Raw genomic sequence first — 20,344 nt, 5'->3', positions numbered from 1 at the left:
CTCTCTCTCTCTCTCTCTCTCTCTCTCTCTCCCAGAAGTCCCACCTAACCTCTTCTTGCCTATCTATTGGCCATTCAGCTCTTTATTAAACCAACCAGAAGGTGCCTTGGCAAAGACACATCTTCACAGTGTACAAAAAGATTATCCCACAACAGGAGTTCACAGTTCCTGAGGGTTAGAGCCCGTGACCATCATGGCAGGGAATATGGCGGTAGGCAGGCAGGCATAGAGCTGGAGCAGTAGCTGAGAGCTTACATCTGAACCACAGCATGAGGCAAAGAAAGAGCCAACTGGGGATGGTTTTGAAACCTCAAAGCCGGCACCCAGTGACACACCACCTCCTCTATCAAGGCCACACCGCCTAGCTATTCTCAAACAGTTCCATCAACTGGAACCAAGCATTCAAATACACGAGCCTATGAGGTCTATTCTCATTCTAACCACCCCAAGGAAAAGTGAAATGTGGGATTTGGAAGTTAGAAGCACCATCCAGCTGAGCAGAAAACTCAAAAATAGAGCTAGAGGCAGAAGCAATGAGATGGTCATTTGTTTGGGGTTTTTTTTTTTAACATTTGTTTATTTATTTACTTTGAGTAGGACGGGGGCATGCATGGCCCATCGCACGCAAGTGGAGGTCAAAGGCCAACTTGCAGGAGCTGATTCTCTCCTTCCGCCATGTGCAGCCCAAAATCAAACTCAGCAGCAAGGGCCTTCCTGCGAAGCCAGCTCACCAGGCCAAAATGGAAGGAGATGGGGAGTTTTTAAGCTGATGATCAAGAACAGAAGTGGCTGAGGTCAAGTCCAGAGTTAAGCTATGCACCTCCCGGTTTCCTGGGGAAGTCTTTTCTTTTCTTCCTTCCTTTCTCATCCCCCATCTCCCTCTACCCATCTTTCTTTCTTTCAAATGTGTGTACACATACATGTATACATGTACACTTACGTGTGTGCCTATGAGGCCAGAGGTCAATATCAGGTCTCTTCCTCTGTAACTGTTCAGCTTATTTTTTAAGACAGGGCCTCTCACTTGCTGTTTTGGCAAGACTAGTTAGTGAGAATATTCCAGGTTCTGCCTCTTAGCTGATAGGATTTAATTTACGCCACCACACCTGGCTTTTGGTGAAGGTGGTGGGGACCCAAACTCAGGTCCTTATGCTTGTATGGCAAACATTCAGCCAATGGTGTAAAAGACATGGCTGTTAAGTATGAGTCCCGGTCATCATCCTGCCTCTCTGCTTCTGAGGTTCTGCTCCTATGGCTGGAAATGTGGACAGTATTAGCTGGTGAATGCATAGAGTTCTCCAGGGGACTCTTTGAAATAAAACATACACTGTTGTCCCCAGAGGCTAGCATGGAACAGTCTTGGCTCAATTAATGCAGGCCCCAAAGTTCACCACCCACCTGGGACAGAACTTTAAGACACAGCAGACCGGATGTGATTTTTAGTTCTGATTCGGAGGCTTAGGACTGGACTTGTTTAATAACTGTTGGCTTGATTTGAGCACCAGGACTGTCCATCAATATTTACCGTTCATTTGGCTTTTTTCCAGTGTCTCTTCTCACTTCTCAGCATTTGCCTGGGAGCCGCCACCTGAAGGACATCTTCTTCACTGGGTTTCCAGCTCAAGGACGCTGTGTGAGAAACAGCTCAGTGGTTCCCCAGAGGCATCATATTCTCCCCTCAGAGATCTTCGGGTCAGCTAGGAGAGCTCTGCTCCAGGCTCCCCCGAGGGGTTTAGTCTACTCCATATTTCTCCAATTTTCCTTGAACCAGCAGCAACACGGAACTTTCTCACAGTAGGAAGCAGAAGCCCAAGAAGCTCAGACAGACAGACAGCCTGAGCTGAAAGTCTCTGTCAAGTCCACAGCTATTCTATTGAATCTTTTTGTTGTTATTATTGTTTTTTTATTTGTTTGTTTTTGGTTTTTGTGTTTTGTTTTGTTTTTTGTTTTGGTTTTTTTATTTTGTTTTTTGTTTTTGTTTTCGAGACAGAGTTTCTCTATGTAGCTTTGGAGCCTGTCTTGGATCTCACTCTGTAGACCAGGCTGACCTTGAACTCACAGAAATCCACCTGCCTCTGCCTCTTGAGTTCTGGGATTAAATAAAGGCATGCACCACCACCCCTATTGAGTCTTAATAGTGGGTCCAGCACTCATGGATGGGGAAACATACTCCAGTATCTCCAATAGGAGGCACCACAGAGGGACATGCCCAAGATGGTCATTTTCAAGGAGAAAGAGACTGGAGCTAGTGGGGGTCATGTCACAGATGCCTCCTTCCTTTTCTTCTTTTTCACAGTAGCATAGTTAGGAGCTGGTTTTTCCCCCAAGGATCCATGTACTGGAAGCTTGATACCCAGCATGATGGTGTGGGGTGGTGAACCTTGAAGAGGAGATGCTTAATGGGAGATCCTTTGGTCTATTGGAAGTATGCCCTTGAAAAGAATTAAAGTATTTCTTACAAGAGCCTGGGTAATTCTCTGGGGAGGTTTGTCACAAAAGCCAGAGTGGGGTCCCACTCTCTCTGACCCCATGTTTGGCTGTGCAACCCACCATCTGCTGTCTGTGACACAGAAAAATGTACCCTCACCAGAACCCAGATTACACGGTGCCATGCCCTCGAACTTCTGAGGGTACTAAGTAAACCTCTTTCTTTATAAGGAGTCCGTCTTGGGTATTTCATTACAACAATTACATCTGAGGAGTGCACGTGGGAAAAGAAATAAGTATATAAAAAGATTATTTTTAGGGTTTCTGGGAAAAAAAATAAAGCGATTTCTTGAAAGGTATCAGGATCAGTAAAATGTTATCCCATCTCCTACACACCAAGCTATCTTCACGGGTCAGATGCACACGGCTCCACACACCAAAAGACCCCTCGCTTGCTTCGATGCTTCCCTATCACCTTCTCAAAGTAACTTTTTACACAAGGAAATGTGTGTCTTCATTTCTCCCAATCATGGAGTCAACGCTGCCTACACGGCTCTATTGATGGTCCCTGATGGAGAGAATTAATGCTCAGAACAGGAGCCAGTGCATTTAGCACATGCTGCTACCGTTCCGGGTTTTCGGGACAAAACACTGACCTAAGCATCTGTGTCTTAGTGCTTTTTAACAACGTGCCACACTGCCTGCAACCGCCCACGCGGCAGCTGACTTTCGTGTGTCAGCTATAAATGGGACATGGGCCACAGGTTTACATCCTGGGCTGTGCCACAGACGGCGTCCCTCTGAGATCACACACAAATCCCAAGTGAGAACCCCTTGCATCCCCAATCTTTGTCTCTCAAATCAAATCAGAATTTGAGTCAGAGTGGTTCATAAAGATCATAAATCTTACTGAGATCTGGCCCCTTAGGATTATCCTGGTCTGTAAGTGATAAAGAGACAGGTCCGTTTTAGAAGGTTTTCAACTGTAAAGGCACAAGTCAAGAAGCAAACCTGACCTCTGGTTGACATTTCCCAGGGCCTCAGCAAGTTCTGGGAGTGTGCCGGGTTCATCTTCTCAGACATCCACGCTCTACTGTGTTGTTCAGAGGAACGGAAAGATGTCACTTAGCTGACACTCAGGCAGCAGGGACTGCCCTGGAGCAAACTTCCTTTTCTCCTTGGCTTGCTTTACAGAAATGTATGCCTTTGGCCCTTCCATGTCCATCCCAGACTGACTGCTTGCTTCCTGAAGGTTCCACTGGTGGAAACACATTAACAGCATGCACATACGCCTGCCTCCCTGGGGCAGACGGCATCACAGTCCAGCTCTGGAAAGCTTGCTCCTGTCTGTAGTGGTCTTCAAATGTCAGCTTGCATCTGGATCATCTGGAGGGCTTGCTGGAACACAGACGACGAGAGCTGAGGAGGTGTCTTAGTAAAGTGTTTGCAAAAACAATTTTGAGGACCCAGGTTCATACACAAACTCGAAGACCTGAGTTCAATCCCCAGCATCCACATAAAAGTCAGGTGCGGAGACACACACCTGCAACATCAGAAACTGGGGAGGGAGAGACAGGAGGATCCCTAGGGTTTGCTGGCTACCGAGTCTAGCAGAATTGATGAGCTTCCGGTTTGGTGGGAGACCCTGTCTCAAAAAATAAGGTAGTGATTAAGAAAGACACCTGATATCAACTTCTGGCTTCCTCACACATGTGCACACATTCACATGCACATGAACATGCTCACACACACACACACACACACACACACACACACACACATACACACACACTACAGATTACAGGGCCCCACGATAGTTTCTGATTCAGTAGATGTTAGGGTGGCCCCCTGTCTTAGTTAGGATTACTATTGCTGTGACGAAACACTATGACCAAAAGCTAGTTGGGGAGGAAAGGGTTTATTTGGCTTACACTTCCACATCCTAGTCCATCACTGAAGGAAGTCAGGGCAGGAACTCAAACAGGGCAGGAATCTGGAGACAGGAGCTGATGCAGAGGCCATGGAGGGGTGCTGCTTACTGGCTTGCCCCTCTTGGCTTGCTCAGTCTGCTTTCTTATAGAACCCAGGACCACCAGTCCAGGGGTGGTCCCACCCACCATGGGCTGGACCCTCCCCTATCAGTCACTAGTTAAGAAAATGCCCTGCAGGCTTGTTCCACAGCCCAATGTTATGGAGACATTTTCTCAATTTCAGATGGTTCTAGCCTGTGTCAAGTTGACATAAAATTCACCAGCACACCCCTCAAAATGTGTTTTGGTTTTTTGCGGTTTTTTGGGGTTTTTTTTGTCTCCTAAGTTCTCAGTGCTGCCACTGATGAGCTAGGTTGCCATCATATGAGACTCCTGATCTAGGGGCCATGAAGGCTGAAAGAGCACCTCTGGCCTCCACGCCATGTTCCCAGCAAGCCCTAATTCTCTTTGGCTTCTGATCACACTCTCTCACTTTCCTCATTCCTCAGCTCCTCTGTTGACTTCCAAGTCTACACTCCACCTGAAACATTCTCGCTGAAATTAAAAGTGACGTGCTTAGGGCTGGTATGGTGAAGTTCAGATAGAATGTCCAGTCGTGATGCCCTGATTTGTTGGCTGCAGGGATGAGCATGCATTCCTAGAGTGATAATCACAGCACCCCAGTTCTTGAATCACAGACATTAACTCAGGGACCAAAATCTACATCAAACCAATCAATCCTTTGCTAGCGTTTCATAAGCCATTTCATCATGCCTGAGGATCCGCTGAGGAAGAGAAGCACTATGCCTAAGGACCCATGCCATTGTGTTATGGTCACCAGGAAACAACAATGCTAATAAGAAAATCAAAATCCGGGCGGTTGTGGTGCATGCCTCTAATCCCAGCACTCAGGAGGCAGAGACAGGTGGATCTCTGTGAGTTCGAGGCCAGCCTGGTCTACAGAGCTAGTCCAGGACAGGCTCCAAAGCTACAGAGAAACCAAAAAAAAAAAGAAAAGAAAAGAAAATCAAAACACAGATGAAGCTAGGCATCGTGGCCATGTCTTTAATCCCAGAACTAAGGAGGCTGAACCAGGTAGATTTCTATGAGTTCGGGGCCAGCCTGATCTACACAGTGAGTTCCAGGCCAGCCCAGGCTACATAGTGAGACCTTGTCAACCCCCCACACCCCCCAAAAAGAATAACAAGCCCCATCCTTGAGACATTACAAGAAACAGAATGTCTTACTTTAGGTCTCCTTTTCTCTTTTTTTTTTTTTTTCTTTTTCTTTTTTTTTTTTTTTTTTTTTTGGTTTTTCGAGACAGGGTTTCTCTGTGTAGCTTTGCGCCTTTCCTGGGACTCACTTGGTAGACCAGGCTGGCCTCGAACTCACAGAGATCCACCTGGCCCTGCCTCCCGAGTGCTGGGATTAAAGGCGTGCGCCGCCGCCGCCGCCGCCGCCACCACCACCCGGCCTAGGTCTCCTTTTCTAATATGGTTGCTGTCTCTAGAAGGCCTGGCAGGACCATGTGGAACCATGGCAGAGAGTGAGTGGGTTTGTGGCCCTTAACATTCATTTTGAAGGACCGTCGTGACAAAGCGTCACAGACCAAATGGCCAAAGCAACAGCAGTTTGCTTTGTCATGGTCTCGGAGGGAGGCTGGAAGCCTGAGGTCAGGTTCCCAGCAAAGACAATTATGCCTGAGACTTCTCTTCGGCTTGCAGATAGGCATCTTTTCCTGTGACCTCATTTCCCGTTCGGATTAAGACACCAGTCAGATTGCATGGGGATTAGAGGCATGCACCACCACCGCCCGGATTTTGATTTTCTTATTAGCATTGTTGTTTCCTGGTGACCATAACACAATGGCATGGGTCCTCAGCTCCTCTGTTGACTTCCAAGTCTACACTCCACCTGAAACATTCTCGCTGAAATTAAAAGTGACGTGCTTAGGGCTGGTATGGTGAAGTTCACGTGCTTCATTTTCTCTAATCACCCCTCTAAAGATATAAAAAAATCTTCAAATACGGGGGTGGGGGTGGGAGGGGTGGGGGCTTAGAATTCTCCCTACAACAGTCATTGGTGGAGTTAACTTGTGAAGAGTCAATGGGCTCGCTCCCACGGGAAGAATCCCCCTCACTTCCCGCTCTGGGGAATACAGAGCTGGATGACTCTGAAGCCGTACGTAGTGGGTTGAGTTGCCCCTCAGAAGCCGTGTCCATGTTCTAGTCCCGGGAACCTGCGAATGTGACCTACCTTGGAAGAAGAATCTTTGCAGGCGTCGTTAATTAAGCGAAGGGTTCTCTCGAGATGAGAGCGTGCTGGCTTAGGGTGGGTCCCTAAGTCCAAAGACAGTGTCAAGAGAAAGGGAAGGTGGGGGGGGGGAAAGCAAGAGACGGGAGAAGACACGCAGAGGAGACCCTGGAGACGGAAGTGGAACGATGCACGCAAGTGAGGCAGAAAGCGGGACCTCTGTGGAAGGGCAGACATAGGTTCTCGTGCCCTTAAACCGCGAAGCCTGTGCCCACCACAAGTTTCCCGCCTCCTTGTCAGCCATGGATGGAACATGTTTGCCCCTGGTCCTTTATCTTATGGCACGAGATTCAAGATAGTACCAGGAGGTCTTCAAGGAGGAACTGGATGCGGATCTGTGTCTTGCACAGGAAAGTTCCCTCAGACCACGAGGAAACATCATCATGAGCAACAACCCCTCAGACCACTCCAGAAACCGGACGACTTTTCTCTCCCTCTGCAGACAGCTTAAATCTCCCACAATCAGTGTGGCCCCTCTTCCTCAACCCCGATTTCCTTTCAAATACACAGTTGCCTGAGAGTTCATATTTTAGTCCTAGTTTTTATCTCTATGATCCCCAGGAGAAAGTCCCCAGAGTCCTGGATCACAAATCTTCCAGCAGCCACCAGAAGCTCCGAGACAGAGACGGGGAACTGATTGTCCCTCGGAACCTGAGAAAGGATCCCATCTTGCTGGCACCTTCTAGGCTCTCGGTCTTTAGAACTGTGAGAAAATACGTTTCTAAGTTACCCAGTGCGTGGTGATTGCTTATGACAGACAAAGAAAGCTAATGCTTCCCGTTTCCTCTGTGAAGGGGGGAGGGCTACCTGAGAGTTTATAGAAAGTGGGGTACTTCAAAGCTGCCTCTGAACAGATCTTGGTGATGTAATAGGGGTCAAGTCCTCTTCTACTGGCTTCTGGAACCCTACTCCTCACACGGGGTCGCCTTGCCCAGGCTTAATACATGGGGAGGGGCTTAGTCTTACTGCAACTGGATATGCCATGTTTTGTTGCTATTCATGGGAGACCTGCCTTTTCCTGGATGGAGATGGAAGCGGGTATTGGGGAGTGAGGAGGGGGAAGTGGGGAGAGAAACTGGCAGGGAAGGATGGGGGAAAGGCTGCAGATGGGATAGAAAGTAAATAGATGAATAAAAGAAAAAAGTGCTCAAGTCACCAGACTATCTAGGATGGAGATAGTTACTATTTGAGCAGACGGCCCACAATGCGTCCACAAAGTAGAACTGTCTTTTACATTTCCCAGGTTGTCAGACCCTTGAAGCCATCCTCTTTCCCTCAGATAGGGGATGGGATTTCATTGTGCAATAAATTAAGAATATCCTTCTGGTTTCCCTGAAGCGCCGCTTTCCAAGAAAGCCGAAACTTGAACTGCACCGTCATATCCGGTAACGAACACTGATAGCAGATTTCCTTGCCGGCTTTTGCGATCCCGGCGTCATCATGGGACCTCCATTACATCACAGGCACCAGAAGAGCTTCTTTCTGCCATGTCTTGAAGATAGAAAAGGGAAGGAAAAAAAAAAAAGTGAAGAAAGAGGAAATTGTGCATTCCGCTGATAATAGAGGAGAAGCAGGTCTATAAAGCAAATTTCCAACACTTGGCTTTATGCATTTGGCATCTTTAATCTGCTCAAGTCCCTAATCAGAAAGATTCCTTACTTTAGAAAAGCAAGGACTATATGCCAGAGCCTCTCAGGGGGTCTCTAGATTGGACTTATGGCAGAGGGGCAGAGAGGCAAAGGTGTGTGTGTGTGTGTGTGTGTGTGTGTGTGTGTGTGTGTGTGTGTGTAGAAAGAGAGAGCAGATAGCCAATTAACATTTCAACTCAATGAATAATGAATTTTCCAGCTACATCAAACCAATAGGATATATATCTATAAAGTCACCTCCTTATAAATTGGTCACCTCAGGTATTTGTGAGGGAAAGCTGACCAGTGAATGAAGTGTTGATTTAATACCTTTCTGAGGCCGGGCCAGTGGTGGCACACGCCTTTAATCCCAACCCTCAGGAGGCAGAGGCAGGCGAGTCTCTGTGAGTTCGAGACCAGCCTGGGCTACACAGTGAGTTTCAGGACAGCCAGGGCTGCTAGACAGAGAAACCCTGTCTCGAAAAACCAACAAACAAAAAGTGCCTTTCTAGTCCTAACTCTCCCACAGGATCCCCTTGTTGTATATTTAAATTTAGCTGTTTCTGTGTGTGTAGCTAGAGTTTTCCTGCCTGGCCCACAGTCAGGACAAATCTCTCTCACCTGCCAGTCCCACAGCCGCTCAGACCCGACCAAGTAAACACAGAGACTTATATTGGTTACAAACTGTATGGCAGTGGCAGGCTTCTTGCTAACTTTTCTTACAGCTTAAATTAATCCATTTCTATAAATCTATACCTTGCCACATGGCTTGTGGCTTACCGGCATCTTCACATGCTGTTTGTCATCAGGGCGGCTGGCAGTGTCTCTCTGACTCAGCCTTCCACTTCCCAGCTTTATTCTCCTCCTTGTCCCACCTATACTTCCTGCCTGGCCACTGGCCAATCAGTGATTTATTTATTGACCAATCAGAGCAACACATTTGACATACAGACCATCCCACAGCACGTCCTTGTCAAGTATGTATTCACTGGGGTAGCACCGGACATTTGGGGACCCGGCCAAGGGGAAGTTTACCTGAGAATGTGCAGTTGGGGTCAGTGTGTTCTGTGTTTATTAATCATGCAATGTCTTCTTGAGTCGTTTTCTCTTTTTTTTTTTTCTTGTTTTTTGGGAGGGTGGTGTTGAGACAGGGTTTCTCTGTATAACAGCCCTGGTTGTCCTAAAACTCACTCTGTAGACCAAATTGATGGCAAACTCAGAAAGATCAGCCTGCCTCTCTCTGCCTCCTGAGTGCTGGGATTAAAGACATGTGCCACCATCTCCTGACTTTGAATCATTTTCTTAAAGAACGTTTCCAAAAATGGTAACACTAGTTACCTTTCTGATGCTGTGGAAAAACACTATTACTAAAACAACTTATGAAAAAAGAGTTTAATGTGGATTGCAGATGCAGGTTAGAGCCCATATTGGATTAAAGAAGGCACAGGGGCAGCTGAGATCTCACATCTGAGGTAACTAATACAGACAGTAATTCTATTCTTTGTTTTTATTTATTTTATTTTTATTTATGTGCATTCGTGTTTTGCCTGCATATATATCTGTGTGAGGGTGTCGGGTCCGCTAGAACTGGAGTCACAGACAGATGTGAGCTGCCTTGTGGGTGCTGGGAATTGAACCCAGGATTTATTTATTTGTTTGTTTGTTTGTTTGTTTGTTTATTATTATGTGTACAGTGTTCTGTCTGCATGTGTGCCTGCACACCAGAAGAGGGCACCAGGTCTCATTACGGATGGTTGTGAGCCACCATGTGGTTGCTGGGAATTGAACTCAGGTCCTCTGGAAGAGCAGCCAGTGTTCTTAATCATTGAGCCATCTCTCCAGCCCTTTTTTTAAAAAAAGCCATTTCTGATGTATATCATCAGTTTTGACTCTCTCTTCAAAGATTGTATGTCCCTGAATAAAGCCTAGACAAGCATCCTTCTATTCCTTTTTATAAGCAGTTGCTGAATTTTTAAAATAACCCCATTTTCCGATGTGAGTCAAAGTAATTGAGGAGTGATGAAGATGAACATTGATTTCTTTCACATCATAGACCTTCCTAAAGAAGAAAGAACACCCGCACATCCATTCACTTTTCATAAAGTCAAGCTGGGACGCGAACTGTCTGTGAGGAAAAGAATTATATGCAAGTATGTATATACTTTTAAATTTCTTATTTTATTTCATGTGCATGGGTATTTCACTGGCTTCTATGTGTGTGTCTGGTGCCCACTGAGGCCAGAGGAGAGCTCTGGATCCCCTGGGACTGGAGGTATAGATGGTTGTGAGCCACCATGTGGGTTCCGGGAATCTAACCCAGGTCTTCTGGAAATACAGCCAGTGCTCTTAACAACTGAGCCATCTCTCCAGTCCCTAGATCAACCATCTTCACTACGGCATGCACATGGAGTTTTGTGGGGAGAGCAGGGCTGAAACACCCCTGAACAGCCTTGCTTATTAAAATAAAGCCCTGAGTGCCCCACTCTGGCCATTCAAATGGGTCAATACCTCATAGTGGTGATTTTCATTACAGTGTTCCCCCCACTTTTTTTTTCTTTGTATGTGTGCATGTGTGTGCAGAAGTGCATGGTGTCAGGGCTGGAGAGATGGCCCAGAGGTCAAGAGCCCTGGCTGCTCTTCCAAAGGTCCTGTATTCAATTCCCAGCAACCCCATGGTGGCTCACAACCATCTGTAGTGAGTTCTGATGCCCTCTTCTGGCGTGCAGGGATACATGCAGGCAGAACATTGTACACATAATAAAAGTGGGAGTGAAGGCCAGAAGTCATCTGGTGCCCTCTCTACCCTGCTCTCTCACAGTCTGCCTTATTCCTTTGAAACAGGGTGTCTTACCTGGAGCTATGCTGGCAGCCAGCAAGTCCCAGCAATCCCCTCCTGCTCTGCTCCCTACCACAGCACCGGGGTCAGAGACACCTGCAAGGCCACTCCCAGCCTTTTATGTGGGTGGTGGGGGTTTGAACTCAGCTCCTCATGCCTGCACAGCAAGTGATCTTACGCACTAGCCCCTGTTGCATAACATTTTATCTTCTGACTTCACTTTTTTTTTTTTTTTCCTAAAGCAATTCTCAGAAGAAAAAAATCCACTTTCCAAGAAACCCAGTGCTATCAGGGCTCAAAGGGAACAAACCGCTCCTTGGCCTGGTTCAGGGTGGAGGATTTGCTGAGTGCGTCAGATTGCTTGGATGGCATGTTCGGATTGGAAGCCGCTTCAGCAGGCATTTTCTTTACACAATGATCTGATTTAGATGAGAAATATTAAGATTGGAATGGCTTTTTCTCTTCCCGCAAAGCTAAGTAAAACTGATTGTCTGGTCTTTTACCCATGGCCATATCCAGCCTGGAGAAATCCAGAATGAGAGCGCACAAAGGATCCTTTCTGGATGACAAAAAGAGACTTGACCAAAGCAAAGAGTAGAGTTCACAACGAGATGTAGGGCGGTCCACTCATTCATCCAAAGTGGTATTGTATACTTCATATACATATTAGTCTGCCTCCCATCTCTCTAACAAATAGCTGAACAAACCAACTCTGTGTGTGTGTGTGTGTGTGTGTGTGTGTGTGTGTGTGTGTGTTCCTAAATACATAAATACAACCTGCTTTGTTGTGGGATATTTGTACACTGTGTGAAGATGTATTGATGAGACTGGTGTAATAAAAACCTGAATGGACAATAGCTAGGCAGGAGGTGTAGGTGGGACTTCCGGACAGAGAAAGAACACAGGGAGGAAGAAAGGTGGAGTTACCAGCCAGACACCAAGGAAGTAGAACATACAGGAAGAGAGGTAACAGCCACAAGCCACATGGCAGGATGTAGATGAATAGAAATGGGTCAATTTAAGTTGTAAAAACTAGTTAGAAACAAGCCTAAGCTATAAGCCAAGCTTTCATAATTAATAAGAAGTCTCCATGTCTCCGGGCGATGGTGGCGCAGGCCTTTAATCCCAGCACTTGGGAGGCAGAGCCAGGCGGATCTCTGTGAGTTCGAGGCCAGCCTGGTCTCCAAAGAGAGTTTCAGGAAAGACACAAAGCTACACAGAGAAACCCTGTCTCAGAAAATAAAAAAATAAAAAAAAGAAGTCTCCATGTCATTATTTGCAGGCTGGTGGTCTCGATGAAAAAATACTACTACACTGCTTAGTCTGTATAACATTACTCATCTATGTACGTTTTCAGAGCTGACCATTTGGTATTGGATCTTTTTTTTTTTAAGATTTATTTTTTGTTATTTGTATTGGTGTGTGTGTATGTGTGTGTGTGTGTGTGTGTGTGTGTGTGTGTATCTATATGAATATATGTCTTATGGGTGCACATCTGTGGAGGCTAGCAGAGGTGTTAGATCCCTACAGCTGATGTTACTGGTGGTTGTGAGCCAACAGATGCGGGTACTGGGAATCCATCTCTGGTCTTCTAGAAGAGTAGCAAATTCTTGTAACTGCTGAACTGTCTCTCCAGCCCCAACAGGGAACCTTCCTGAAGAGGATAATAGAATCTTCTCATTCTTCCTTTCCATTTCCTTACTACTAGTGAAGTATTTTGCTCTGCTGCAACCTCCTTCCATGGGCCCACCGTGGTGTAGTGCCCTCCCACAGGCCCAAGAGAGAAAGGTGAACACACCATAGACCAAGACTTCCAAAATTGGGAGCCAAAATAACCCTTTTCCTGGGCAGAGGAGACGGCTCAATGGTTACAGTGTTTGCTGTGCAGACGTGAGGAAATGAGTTCCACCCCAGTACCCATGTGAAAGCTGGGCATCACGGGACATGCCCATGCTTCCAGAGCCAAGGTGGATCCCAATGGCTAGTTGGCCAGCCAGTGTGGCTGATTCGGTGAGAGAGATTCAGTGAGAGAGAATCTGTTTCATAAATCAAAGTGGAAAGAAGATACCAGATGTTGACCTCTGTCCTCTATGTGTGTTGACATGGGCATGTGCATGCATGAGCAAGCAAACCCACATACACATTGCATACACCACACATACAGTTGTTTTGTTCAGGCATTTGTTAGAGAGATGGAAGGCAGACTAATACACAAACAAAATACAGTACCACTTTGGATAAATGAGCAGATTGCCCCACATCTTGCTGTAGATTTCACTCTTTGCTCTGGTCAAATCTCTTTTGGTCATCCAGAAAGGAACTTTGTATGGTTGGAGTCACCACAACATGAGGAACTGTGCTGTGGAATAGTCCTTTTTGTACACTGTGAATATGTATTACTCTCATTGGTTTAATAAAGAGCTGACTAGCCAATACCTAGGCAGGAAGAGGTTAGGTGGGAGAGCCAAACTGAGAGGACTCTGGGAAGAAGAAGGGTGGAGTCATGGGGAGTCACCACCAGATATACAGGAAGCAGAAGATAAACATGATGTGCTGAAAAAAGGTACCACCATGTGGTAAAGCATAGATAAGGAATATGGATTAATTTAAGATATAAGAGCTAATTAACAATAAGCCTAAGCTATCGGCCGAGCGTTTATAATTAATAATAAGTCTCTGTGTGGTTATTTGAGACAGAAAACCCTGCCTACAGAACTGTATTAAAGGGTCACAGCATTAGGAAGGTTGGGCACCACTGAACCAGATCACAAGCTGAGGACCAAGAAGAGCCCATGAAGAACCTTTTAGTTCTAAACTACAGAAGGCATCAGAAAACTAAGGTAGGTTCTGGGTGAGGAAAAGAGACACATAACCTTCTCTTATGTTGGCTGCTATACAAAAAGAAGATATGAAACGATCATGGATGTCACCCCCATTTCACTGAGTGCCAGGCCCCAAGAACGCAGCTGTGAATATGGGTGGCAAAAGGTTGCTGGGGGACAGAACTGAAGGATGAGACATGGCTGACAGGAAGGAGAAAAGGAAACATGTTTCAATCAGAGAGGAACATGCACCTGGAGCTGAGGTTCTGGGTTAAAGGAAGGGACATGTGTACAGGGACACTCCAGAGAAGTGGGGAGAACCATGCAGTAGTTGGAGCTTTCAGAAAAGGGGGTCTTTACCTCATCAAAGGACCCAAGGCCTGGCACCTCCACTCACAGGTGTCTACCCAAGACAAAGGAAAGTTGATGCCCACAAAAGACTTGGACACAAGTAGTCACAGCAACCTCGAAAAAGTCCCTACTGCGACCAACACAAATGTCCAGCTACGGAAGAAAGAACAAATATAGATTCATATAAATTCCTACACAGCAATGAAAAGGCACAGACCCCTTCCACATCAGGACAGAAGAATCTTCAAAAGACCATGGTAGGTGACTTAGTCCATTTCATTTGGCACGAAATCTACAAATAGACAAACCTAATATTTGGTGACAAAAGCCAGTGGAGGGGAAGGTCTGAGGATCAATGAGGAGGGGGAGGGAGAACAGAAATTTCTGAGCTTCTGGAATGTTCTACACATCTTGTTTGAGCTGATGGCTTCACAGGCATATCCAGCTATCAAAACTCCTCAAAATGTGCTGAAGATGTGAAAAGTTTTTGTTGGCATATTATTCATCAATGGGTTTTTTTAAAAATATTTCTTTTTATTCCTATTTATGTTTATGTATGTTGTGGTAGTTTGTAATAGTGGTAGTCTGGCCCCATAAGCAAATAGGGAGTGGCACTATTAGGAGGTGGAGTGGGTGTGGCCTTGTAGGAGGAAGTATGTCACTGTGGGGGCGGGCTTTGAGGTCTCCTATGCTCAAGCTATCATTGTAACACAGTTCACTTCCTGTTGCCTCAGGGTCAAGATGTAGAATTCTCAGCTCCTTCTCCAGCACCATGACTTCCTGCACACCACCATACTCCCAGCTACCATGCTCCCCACCGTGATGATAATGGATAACCTCTGAATTGTAAGATGCCACTTCAATTAAACGTTTTCCTTTATAAGAGTTGCCATGGTCACGGTGTCTCCTCACAGCAATAGAAACCCTAAGACATGTGTGGTATGTATGTGTCTACAAGTCTTGTGTGCAGGTGCCCGTAGAGGGTAGAAAAGGGCTCAGTTATAAGTCATCTGTAGCAGGTCCTCTGCGAGAACAGTGTGAGCTCCTAACTACTGAGCCCTCTCTTCAGCCACTCAACGTTTTTGTTGTTTTGTTTCATTATGTTTTTTAAAGACAGGGTCTCACTACTAGCCCTGGCTGTCCTGGAACTGGCTAGGTAGACCAGGCTGGCCTTAAACTCACAGAGATCTACATGCTACTGCCTCCTGAGTGCTGGGATTACAGGCATGTGCCTGGCACTTATCAGAGATTTTTCAAAAACAAACTACAGGGCTGGAGAGATAGTTTCTCGATGAAGAGCATTATTTTCCTTGCAGAGGACCTGGGTTTGGTTCCCAGCACCTACATGGCAGCTCACAATCATCCAGTTCCTGTTTTCTGGCCTCTAGGGATACCAGGCACACTTTGATATGCTTACACACATACTGGCCAAGCATTAATACACATAAAACAAAAATCAATAAACACAGGGGCTGGAGAGATGGCTCAGCGGTTAAGAGCACTGGCTGCTCTTTCAGAGGTCCTGAGTTCAATTCCCAGCAACCATATGGTGGCTCACAACCATCTGTAATGGGATCTGGCGCCCTCTTCTGGCATGTAGGCAGAACACTGTATACATAATAGATAAATAAATTTTTAAAAAATCAATAAACACAAGGTGAGTGTAGTTGCGCGCGCGCGCGCACACACACACACACACACACACACACACACACACACACACAACACGAGGAGGCTGAGGCAAGAAGTTTCCATGTTTGAGACCGCCCTACCCAGAAGAGCAAGACCTTGTCTCAAAACAAACAAACAAAAAAAATGCAAAATATGCATTTGTGTGTACACACAGAGGTCAGAGGACTACATGGAATGTCCCTTTCTATCTGCTTCCCCCTCATTCTCCCGAGACAGGGCCTCTTGGTGAACCTCGACCTTCCCATTTCGGGGCTATGCAGGCAGGCAAGCCCGAGTGATCCTCCCGTCTCTGGCCCCACCCTTCCCAGCACTGGGGTTACAGGCGCAAGACCACAGCTGTTTTGGTTTTTTTGTTTTTTTGTTTTTTGTTTTTTTTTTTTTTTCCCTTAGGTGCTGGGGATCCCGCCTCATGCTTGAACAACAGGAGGTCTTACCTGCTAAGCCACCTCCCCCCTCAATATGCATATTTATTTAGACATTGTAAGCACAAGAATAACACCATTGTGATTTGTAATGCGAGCAGAGCCCCCTGGCGGTGGCCTAGAGAAGATTCAGAAGGGCCGGAATGGAAAGGGGTCAGTTGTGTCTGTGGATTACCCGAGATCAAGGAAACCCATGAACATTAATAGATGCCCACTCCTCATCTGAATTTAACATAGAAAAAATCCAGACTGCGCCTTCCTGACCACCCCTAAGAGCTGTACAAAAACAGTTGTCAACCGATCACAAAGGAAATTTTGCTGCAGGGGAAAAAAAAATGGGAGCTGAAGTAAGAGAATTAAGGAAATCACAGACAAAGGAGACAGATTGAAGTAAACGTATATAGAAGCTCTCAAGCCAGGACAAAAAAAAAAATCGTGTTTGTTTCATATTTCCTGCAATTCTGCCAAAAGCTTTGTCAGGCTCTCTCACTGACAGTTATAAATTTCTTCTCAAATTAGGAAATTTAGCAGTCTGTGGCTGGGGATGTGTTTTAGTTGGTTGAACACTTGCCTGGCATGCACAAAGTCCTTCAGTCCCCAGCACCACGTGCACCAGGCACGGTGACACACACCTGCTTTTATGTGGCCACTTGAACAGGTGACTCCAGAATCTTCAGCCTTTGAACACAGACTTCACCAATAACAGCCTAGAGCAGTGATTCTCAACCTTCCTAACGCTGCGACCCTTTAATATGGTTCCTTGTGTTGTGGTGACCCCCGACCATACAATAATTTTCATTGCTACTTCATAACTGTAAGTTTTCTCCTGTTATGAATTGTATTGTAAATATCTGATAGGCAGGATGTCTGATGTGCAACCCCTGTGAAAAGGTCGTTTAATAATCCCGTGGGGGTCATGACCCACAGATTGAGAACCACTGATCTAGCGGCTTTAGGACTCTAGCCTTCCACAGGGGTTTTGTTAGTTGTCCCATTCATTCCGAGGCTTGCAGGTTTTAAACACCTATGGTTTTCCCCTCTCTCCTGACTACCGATGGCCACTGTGAGACTGTTGGGCCTCCGATCATGTCAGCCCATCTAGTGAATCCCGTCAGAGTTGTATATCCATGCTATCTGTTCTGCTCTCTGGAGGAACCTATTACAACTTCTCAGTGGGTTTTCCTGGTGTCTCAAAGTCACTAATCAGACAGCTATCTCATTGTAATGGATTGTTGCCATAGAGACCGTAGCAAACGGGGCTATATCTCTCATATTGTTGCTATCCTGACAACTTACTGGATTTTTAGGGGGGAAAAGCTCAGACCTTGTTTCTTACACATTACTCTTTTGTAGATGGATGTCATGGCAAGCACATCACTACGGGTTGGTTAGTCCAAAAGATTCTGAGTTTTCATTTGCCTCTGGGATCTTGTTTTTTCAAAAAGAAAACCACAAATATGTGTGTGTGTGTATGCATCCAAATTTTCTTCTTATCCAAAGGACTTGCCCATGATTTTTTTTTAAATATCAGTTAAGAATATTTTGGTTGTAACACCAAGATCTAGAGGCTTTGCAAAATAATAATAATAATAATCATTTTCTAGCCAAGTAATTAGGACTTGGTTTCTCTGTTCTTATATGGGTGACTGCCTTATCCCCTCATAGCTATAAAATGGCTACAGAAATGCCAGCCTTTACGAGTCCTCAAGTGTACAGCCAGCAGAGAGTAAATTTGCCTGATGGTGACATTCATAAAGGTCTTGAAGTCTCTGCTGCACTGGTTTAATTCATGTGTCCCCTGCCAGAGCACATGTACGGGGTGCCTTGAGGCTGGACCATGTGCTCTTGATGTCAGAGTTCCGAGTATTGCTGGAATCCAGACTTGGAGTTGAGGAGGGGGACTTCCCCAGGAGGAAACAGGAAGTTCATTCTCTATGAAGGAGTAGGCTGAGAAAAACTATGGCGTTGTTTTCCCGAGCAGTGCACCAGACCCAGGACTCACTTCTAAGAACCCCACCATTAGTCATTGTGGACGGCTGTCCTTGAAATCAGAGCGTATCTGGGTAAACACGAAGGTCAGATTTCCTTTCAGCCTGAAGAGCTTGGCAAGCAGAGTGTAAACAGGGACGGCCGGACCTGTGGAAATACGTCCTGGTTAGACAAAGCGTGAACTTGAGGAGGCCCTTGGAACATTATAAGGAAAGAAAACAAACAAACAAACAAAAACAAGACGTGTACTTTCTCTTTTCCAGAGATGCCCTTCTCGCTTACAGAAGAAAGTGTTTGAATAGCGTGGATAGTGGGATAGGGAGATGAGACATCAAAACATGATTTAGACCAGCAGTTCTCAACCTGTGGGTAAAGACCCCTTTGGGGGTCAAACAACCCTTTCACGGGGGTCGAATATCAGATGCTTACATTACAATTCATAGCAGTAGCCAAGTTACAGCTATGAAGTAGCAATGAAGATAATTTTATGGTTAGGGGTCACCACAACATGAAGAACTGTATTAAAGGGTCTCAGCATTACAGAGATTGAGAAGCCCTGCTTTAAACTGAGGCTGTCTCTGTGAAAAAGACACTTGGGGCCTGCCTGGATAGACATAGAGCAATGTTCCATGTAAAGCAAGAGGCATTCTGAACATCTGCTGCTTTTATTAGGGGAAAGGCAAGTCATTTGTGGTCACTGTGTCTTATGCCATTTTGAATAAGATGTTGGGGACACTTATTAAAATGCAGTTGACAATAAAAACAAAATTAGCTCTTGACTATGTAAATTAAAGCCAGACTCATACAAAGCCACTGCAGGAATGAGATTTCTTTTTCAGCCAAATGTAGCAGAAACCCGGGTCAAACCACTAGAGGCGAAAAGGGATCTTTGTAGGGAGACCGTGTGGCTTGCAAAGACTCAGAGTTATCTACACCATCGGGAATCTTCTCTCGCCCCACTCTCCTCTCTCTCCTCTCTCTCTCTCTCTCTCTCTCTCTCTCTCTCTCTCTCTCTCTCTCTCTCTCTCTCTGTGTGTGTGTGTGTGTGTGTGTGTGTGTGTGTGAATGCAAGTGTGCATGTGCTGAGCATGTGTGGAGCTCAGAGGCTGGTTTTCATCTTCCAACTCTTAGAGACCAGCTTCTCTTGATGAGTTTTTCTGCTGCCGCATAGCAGGCCGGGGCCTTGTCCACCTCCCATCTCTCTGAAGGAGCGATAGGGTTATAGATGCATGCATTACTGAATCCAGTTTTATATGGGTTCTGGGGACTTCACCTCAGGTGTGTGTGACAAGCACCTCACCCACTGAGCCCTCTCCCTAGCCCTGGAATCTGCTCTTCTCATCCGCTTTCCTTGCGCATGCTTTCTTCAGGGGAATCATGTCACAAGGAAATTGGGTGTTCCATCCTCCCCTCTTCCATCCATATATCCCCCCTGCCACCCCACCCCACCCCACCGCACCCCGGCTCTCAGAGAAAAGAAGCCTATTGACCCAGCTCCATCTTGTCAAACCCTGAAGGAGGGCTCTGGGTACCCAGGTAATGAGCTTGCTCAGCATCCAGACACTGGAGTGTGCTCAGGTCAGCTGTATGCAGGGCTTATCCACCCTAATCAACCATGGTAGGAGGTAGGGATCCCCTCAACATGGGTGCAAGGAAAACAGACCTTTTCTAGAAGAAAAGGGCTGAAAAGGTGGGTCCTCTAGAGATGCTGGCATCACACCTCAAGTTTGTTACTCAGTAACAGTAAGTCAGCAAAAATGCTTCCATTAGTAAGAAAATAGCAATAGGAGTGCCCGGGGGACTAAGGTAAATTCTTGGCACATGTAGATACCACAAATGTTTCCCAGGTGGCTACATTCTTTCAAAAACAAAGTCTCCCTGCCCTGAGACCTCA

General features: G+C 46.0%; 1 long non-coding RNA gene across 1 annotated transcript; it reads left to right on the top strand.

The window, feature by feature from the left end:
* Positions 1-13,109: 13,109 nt before the first annotated feature.
* On the top strand, positions 13,110-15,230 carry LOC131895246 (uncharacterized). Its single transcript, XR_009375131.1, has 3 exons — positions 13,110-14,014; positions 14,396-14,604; positions 15,089-15,230. It is a non-coding gene; the product is annotated as an uncharacterized LOC131895246 (long non-coding RNA).
* Positions 15,231-20,344: the final 5,114 nt, after the last annotated feature.

Source organism: Peromyscus eremicus, chromosome 18, assembly GCF_949786415.1.
Source record: "Peromyscus eremicus chromosome 18, PerEre_H2_v1, whole genome shotgun sequence".
In the NCBI taxonomy this organism is placed as follows: Eukaryota; Metazoa; Chordata; class Mammalia; order Rodentia; family Cricetidae; genus Peromyscus; species Peromyscus eremicus.
This window is presented reverse-complemented; position numbering and strand designations above follow the sequence as displayed.